This window comes from Mustela nigripes, chromosome 9 (genome assembly GCF_022355385.1).
Source record: "Mustela nigripes isolate SB6536 chromosome 9, MUSNIG.SB6536, whole genome shotgun sequence".
Lineage (NCBI taxonomy): Eukaryota > Metazoa > Chordata > Mammalia > Carnivora > Mustelidae > Mustela > Mustela nigripes.
Window position 1 is genome coordinate 77,133,697 of NC_081565.1, and position 8,242 is coordinate 77,141,938.

Below are 8,242 nucleotides of genomic sequence, written 5' to 3' on the forward strand. Positions count from 1 at the left end.
CCCAATTAAGGCCAGTAATTGTTTTCTCTGTATGACAAGTTTATACATGATACTTATGTGACATTTTTTTTTTTTTATCACACACAATGCTTGAAGATTTTTAGAGAGAAGAAATGTGAGTTGGAGTTTGGAGGACTGAACCAGTATGTGAAGTTCAATAACTTTATGAGAAAGAAAATAAATTCAATATGATCTATGTAAGATTTTAAATGGGTTGAAGCTCATTTCAATGGATCTTTGAAGGTAAAATGTTAGAGTAGTGTTTTAACATTTTCTCCCACGACACTGATAATGATCTCACAAAGTTGTTTATAATCATTTTATTGCATTCATCAGCTGAGACTAATTATAACTCAGATGAAAATCATCCTTGCAGAGTGCATTCTAAATATTAATAAACATAAATAATGCAAGTTTACTATTAAAGCAATTCAAAACAACAAACAGAACCCACAGGGAGTTCCTTAAAATTAATCTGGTTCCACATAAATTCTGTCTTAAAATGTTCAAAGCAACAATATCCCATATCACAGGATATATTAACTTTCTCCTTTCTTTTTGTTCTCTTTTCTAATTTTATAGGACAAAGTAATAGATGTGAGTGGTTGGCAGGTCAGGAAGAGTTTGGTGGTAACTTCTAATGAGGAAAATGGAATAATTTAAATATGAATTGGCTAAGAAAAAACTGAGAACCAGTTCTTCTTGCTGTTCCTTTTCTAAAATTCCAGAATGTTATTTTTACCTTTTTCCTTCATTTCATGGACTATCAAAAATGTCAGTTACTAGGGTGCCTGGGGGGCTCAGTAGGTTAAGCATCTGCCTTCAGCTGGGGTCATGATCCTAGGGTCCTGGGATCGAGTCCTGCATCAGGTTCCCTGCTCAGTGGGAGCCGGGTTCTCCCTCTCCAGATCCCCCTGCTTGTACTCTATCTGTCAAATAAATAAATAAAATCTTTTTTAAAATGGCAGCTTTCAAGGATATGGAATATATTTGTAACTTCAAATATCCATTTTAAATGTATGGGTTTCAAATCTCAGGTATATTGACAGGTTAGTATTTAAAACTTGTAGCTTTTAACTGCATCTCTATTACATTTCAAGGGGTCTCTATTTTTGATTGTTCAGAATTGAAAATATATCACACAAGCAAAATGATGAGTTTCATGACCTTGGGCCAATTAATTAACACGTTAGAGTTGCCATCTGATCATTGGTGATAAGTTTTTCCTCCTTCACAAAGTTGTTATTAGCATGAAATGAAATATGATTTGTAAAACACAGAACATAAACTTTATTAATGTCTTTCCCTATTATTACTGTCGTGTTTCCTTTCTAGTTCTGCACGCCATTACAACTGACTGCCATTACCTTCCTGTTACTGGACTCACTGAATTTGAAAAGACATGCCAATACCAGTTTTAACTCTGCCCCTTAATATGTGGTTTCATTTTTTCTCAACCTCACTCTTCATGTGTTAATCGGCATTAGCAATACCTGTTGTAACTTATAGTCATCTATAGCTATTCTAAATATACTGGAGAGAACAAAATACTACAAACATGTGAAAATACTTGTGAACTCTAAAATGCTATTAAAAGGTAAACTCAGATTATAAAGCTGCACATTCGTGCTATTTCTGAAGTTATACAATGTCAAAAACTTTAGTTAAAATCTGACATGCTATGAGCAAATGCTTCCAAATATTTGAATAGTACAATATTTACTAATTCTTCAACATATTATAAAGACAACTTCTAGAATTTTGTGGTGATGGATCGCGTTTGTGTACAAAGACACAAATTAAATAAGAAAACCATCATGTTTTTTTCAGTTTCTTTTTGTCATCCAGAAATATTGGTGCTCTATAGACAAAAATTAGTTCTCCTTGGAAAATATCAAAAAGTTTGTTTTCATTAAGAAATTTTTAACCAAGCAAATACAAGAAATCTTAGCACTCTACTTTGATATTTTTTTTTTTACCACAAACCTTATCATAAATTCTAACATGACTTAAGGAAAGATCTTTCATTTCTTCCCTCTCTATAAAAAGAAATGTTTTATCTTAAAAAGGAATAAAGCTATTTAGTGAAATATGACTACAGTCACACCATGTGAAAGTTACAAGCATTTCAAGTTCAGTGAAGTTAATGAATAAAGGAAATCTCAGAACAGAGCACTCGACTTACAACACGTGCTGCGTTTTAATGCTTTAGATTAAAGATGGCAGGTTGTAAACTCTCAGCAAACTTCGAAATCACAATGTCACTGAGAACTGAATTGCTAAAGGTCGTATTTCAAGTGAAGAGGCGAAATATCTAGATTCGATGTTTATATATTTGGTTAAATGATTTAAGTTTGCATCATAGAAAACAGAAGTGGAACTAATTTAGATGATGATGTCATCTAATCATTAATGTTACTGATTTTTTTTTTTTTAATGTTACTGAAATTTTTAAGATGATGCCATCCTTGGGGCGCCTGGATGGCTCAGTGGGTTAAAGCCTCTGCCTTCGGCTCAGGTCATGATCTCAGGGTTCTGGGATCGAGCAGCGGGGAGCCTGCTTCCTCCTCTCTCTCTGCCTGCCTCTCTGCCTGCTTATGATCTCTGTCTGTCAAAGAAATAAATAAAATCTTAAAAAAAAAACTTATTCAGACCTATATGTTACTACGTTCATAGAAACATTTATAGTTTAGAGACTATGTAGAATTAAGGCAGTCAGTAACACAAGTTAAAGAGTGGTAGAGAGCAAAACAAAAACCACTTTGGAGTTGGAATAAGAGTAACTTTCTTTTTATCTATTGAAGCCCGTCTAAGAGCCACAGTTTTCCCCATAGGAAAGATGACCAGGGCCCTTCCTATTACCCACAGGCTGAGTTGCTCTTTGCTCCTCATCACCTATGACTCCATAGCATGACAACTTCCCTTCTTTGACTTCCCCCTCTTCATGCAAGGTCCATGTGTGGCTTTCACCCTTTAGCTAGTAATGGTTAGATCATTAAGCCTTATACGTAATCTGCCCTTACGATATGCCTTTCAACTTTTTTTCATGCAAAAGATTCTACTTCATTATACCCCAAGGGATTACTTACTATGCTCTGGCTCAAAAATGCAATATCCAGAGATAATTCCTTCTAATAAATATGTTCCTCACCTTCATTTATATGGAATTTTTAAAAAATAGACATTTTGAACACTGCTGTATTTATGTACTAACTCTACTCCACCTTTTATATCTACTAAAAGTACTTAGAAATTAAACTACAATAAAGAGTAGGACATTTAGGGACACCTGAGTGGCCCTGGTGTTTAAGTATCTTCCTTTAGCTCAGGTCATGATCCCAGGGTCCTGGGATGAAGCCCCACTTCTGCTTCTGGCTCCCTGCTCAGCAGAGAGACTGCCTTTCCCTCTCCCTCTGCCCCACCCCTCACTTATGTGCTCTCTCTCTCCAATAAATAAATAAATTCTTTTTAAAAAAGAGCAGGCCATCTGTAAGCTTAAAAAGGAGTCTGTGAAGGAGGATGCTATCAAATATTTGAATGATGAAAATTGGGCATTAAATTTAGCAACAAAGGTAAAATGGAAACTTAGATTATGGGATATAATTTTCTGCCCTCATTCCCCACCCCATGAATGCCATAAACCTCTCGCCCAAATTTCTTTTTATTTTTCCATACATGCAGGTCTCAGTGATAATAAAGAGCAGAAGATAGTAGTAAGATAAATGCATTTCTATTGCTCCCATCTTTTTGAAATTCAGATGTAAAAGAGAATATATAGACAGTGATGTTCCTCTAGATAGAGAAAATAAAGGAAGACTAGTACAATAATTCCCACATTTCCATCATTCTGTTGCAGCCAACAATAAGAAACATTGTATTGAAGATACATTTGAAAATTTATAATATTTTGATCTTAAGTGTCAACATGTAATCTTCCTAAAATTTCCTAACACCAAGATATATGAAACTGGAAAATACTTGAGAGATCCAACAGTTTCTCTTGGGTTGAACAGTTCAGAACAGATAGTTATCTTTCTTGTTTGTAAGAATTTACACAACTATCTGTGACAGGATTTCATAACCTTGGGTGGTCAAGAATGAACTAAACCCTGTCCGTTCTCAACTAACCAAAAAAAAAAAAAAAAAAAAAAAGTAAAAATAAACCAAGAAGGACTAAAATATTAAAATGTTCTGTTAGATAATATTTGAAATATTTCAACAAAGCATTTTGTGTTTTGGTGTAGATAGGATGAAAAGCATGATTTTCTCATATGCAGTGAGATACTCTAGCAGTTCCTAAAATATGTCATAGATTTTTAAAAAATATATGTAAGAAATTCATAACTAAAAAAAAACAAAAACAAAAACAATATTCATGCTAAGGGCCTTCACAGAAGGATTAACATGTAAACATGCATTTTGACAGTCCAAAAGAATAGTACACATAACGCATATTCTGGACATCTTTGTTATTTTTTTTTTCCACATACCTGTGGAATCTTGAGTTGATAGAGCCCTATAGGATAAAGATATGGATATCTTCATCTGTAACCTCTCCTTTTGATTATAGGAAGGTGTATAGTTCTTCCACAAAGTAGGGTAGGAGTAATGGAAGTTAATTTCTGAGGCCGACTAATAGAGGACAATACAGCTTCTTCCGTGTGTGTGTGTGTGTGTGTACATGTAAGTGTATGTGTGCCCACATGTACTAAGCCACCATACAAGAAGTCTATCCTTAAACTTCTGTGCTGTGAGAAAGACAAGTCATATGGAGAAGCCACATAAAAGGTGTTTTGGTTTGGGTGGTTGTCCTAGTTTTAGATTCATGCCTTTCTAGGTGCCAGAGATGTGAATGAATCTGCCTTTCGATGATTCATGTCCTTGTGCAGTCACCCCTACCTTTGGATCTCTATAACTGAGGACCGAGACATCATAGAGACCTAAAGAAACTATGAACATAACAAAATTGTCATTTTAAACTGCCGAGTTTGGAGGTCATTTTTTAGTGAAAGAATAGTAATTGGAATGTTGATGATGAGCAATAAAATATAATTAAGGTTAATTATTTTTTAAAGCAAAACATAATGTAAGATCATGAATAATTTCTTAAAGAAAAATGTAAAATTTTTAACAAAAAATACAGTTTTCAGATTCTAGGAGAATAAAATTATGCTCATTTCTTCTTTCTTAGGCAGCAATCCAAGCTGTAGGCAATGCTGTTTCTTTCTGGATATTAAATCGATGGTATAAAACTATTATGTGGAAAATTCTCAACAGCATTTTCCTAACCCTACACATTAAATATTTAGATTTTAGTGTTGAGATTAACTTAAATTTATTTGTAGTTATTTTCCTTATCCATATATTTCAGATACATAGTGGTTTTCCTTGTTCTTTTATTAAATAACCATTCTTCATGAAAGCCAAAATTTCTGCTTTCATGAAAGAAAGAGATCTTTAAAAGTTAGTTCAATGATACACATTTTTATTATGGTATTGTATATTTAAATTAAAATATTTTTCAAATTGCTTTTCCACCATAATTTATAATACTACTATTATTATTTGATTATTTTTACCTGAATCTACATATTATTTCTACTTTACATTTGGAGAAAGATTATCCATTGCCTCATAAAATTAACTAAGATTTTGAAACAGAAAGTATCATTTATATAATTACTTATTAGTATTTTAAATCACTGACATTTTTTCTTTATGGATAGAAAAATAAGTATGGATAGAAAAATAACTAACTAGAAAAATAACTTACAATAACTGAAAGCCAAACTACAAATTTTAAGCATTTTCTCTCCTTTTACATAATTTTCTTTTCTCTTCTCTCTCTCCTTTTTTTTTTTTTTTGAAAGATTTTATTTATTTGACAGACAGAGATCACAAGCAGAGAGAGAGGAAGGGAAGCAGGCTCCCCACTAAGCAGAGAGCTCGATGCGGGTCTCAATCCCAGGACCCTGGGATCATCACCAAAGCCCAAGGCAGAGGCTTAACCCACTGAGCCACCCAGGTGCCCCTCTCTCTCTCCTTTCTCCCACAATAGGGAAATCCGTTAAATGACTTTGAAATTCAGGTTGAACAGCACTAAAAATAATCACAATTGCCTAGAAGCTTGGTATTCATATTTCAAACCAGATTTTATTTTCCATTGTTACATTTTTTAATTGGAATTTCTGGATTTTGTGCCTAGCTTGGTGAAATAAAATAGCAGAACTTGTCTGCCTAAATGGGCTCTTTCCTTTTACTGCGAATTTAAAACTTAAAAAGAAAATTTATTCTCATGCTTAACAAATTTCAATGAATAAGTTATAAATGTGGGTCCAAACGAATAGATACTATGGTTAAAAAAGAATGTCTTCCCTACTCTAAACTTTTACTAATATTAAGCATTGCTTGACTTTATTTTTCTGTACTTTGGTAATTAGGAAAAAACTTAGATTATTCCTTGGAAGGGTGCTAAGTCTTGTTTTATAAAATGTGTTTTTAAAGGCTGTTACTCATCTGTTTTCATAGAATCAGAGAGATGTGACTTGGAAGGGAGCAAGATAGTCTATGATAATACTTTCATTTAGTTGGGAAAGCCACAAACACAACTTGCATGGTTGGATGTGACAGTGTGAACCTGGGAACTGGTTCCCTTACCCACCAATTGGGTGATTTTTCCATTAACTTATTTTCTAATTTTTCCAACTGAATTCATTTTCGACGAAAACGCTTCATGGTTTCCTCGTTGTGCCTCATTTATAAAACTTGAGGAGAAAAGCAAACCAAACCTCCCAAGAAATAATAAACAATTAAATGAACAAAACAAATTAACGGGCAAATTAATTGTAAACATGTCCACAAACCAGAATTAGGGGGATAAAAGGGAAAAAAAAACCTTTAAACTTCTGCCTTATTTTTCTTTGAAGAGGATTAAATTTTCTACAGAAAACTGAGTGTGATAGATTTTTTTTTTTTTTTTAAGTGTTGTACAACCTTGGTTCTGCTGTAAAATTCTCAGTGACCTGTAGAATCAAACCCTTGTTTGGAGGCTAACTTTTGATCATCTGTTAAATTTGTGTGGGAACCAAATCAGTCACAAGATCTCTTTCAACTCCAAAAATCTTATTAAAACAAACAAACAGCCAAAAAGGAAACACACATTTTTTTTCAATATAGTCTGTCAATTATTTGCCAAATGGACAGCTACAAAATGTCACTGCTCAAATATTCCAGCAATGGTTGCTTGAAGAAGCACATGTGTAAGAGTTTACACAAAGAAAGCAAATGCCAGCACTACTTAATGTTGAAAATTGATCATTAAATCAAAAAAGAGATTTGGATAATGAACTTACTTTTAGATCTCAATCACTCATAAATTTATTTTTGAAATTACCCCTATCATTGACATTTTCTTCCTCTGTAAAATAAACTGGATACCTAATTAGAAATTTGACTATGCTCAGTAAACTTTGGCAAGCCTCATTTAAAATATCAGAACTGATTATTATGCTCAGTGTATTTTAATACAGTTTGAGATGTCAATGGAATCTTGCTAAGGAGACAGGAAACTGCCCAAAGTTTCATCATGAAAATGCGGTGGCAAAATTGGTTTCTTAGCATACATTCTTTTAAACAATCATTTAAGTTCTACAAACTATCTCTCATATTTCAGTTAAGCTTTAAATTGAAAATGGAAAAAAAAACTTGTAGTTTACTGAGTCCGTGTTGGATGGCTAGGTAGAAGGGTGGATGATGGAGAGAAACTGAATGGCTATTTCCATTAGAATACAGCGCTGTATGTTTGCGGGAGATTCAGTAAAAAGAATGAAAAACAGGCAGATTGGCAAAACAATGCCATTTAATTTAACATTTAATTTCCCTCCACAAATTTTTGTTCGGAAGCCTGGGCAGGACTAGTTTAAGTGAAAAATGTTTTCTTCCTAACTCCAGTGTTCTTTCTTTCTTTCTTTGCACTAAAACCCTCTACTGGTGCCAATTTCTACAGTCATTCCTTACATAGATCTTCTAGGTTGCATTTTACTGATTTATTTTTCATTAATCTTTATGTAGTAAAAAATTGGCAGGATGACAGGTAAGCAGGCAAGGAGGTGAGAATGCCAAAATATTATTTTCATTCTACTCCTGGGCAATAAAAAGGAGGAGTATACCACTTCCATCTTTTTTATATGAATACTTTTTTTTTTCCCACTCTTAGAATGAGAGAATACATCCTGCTTTATTT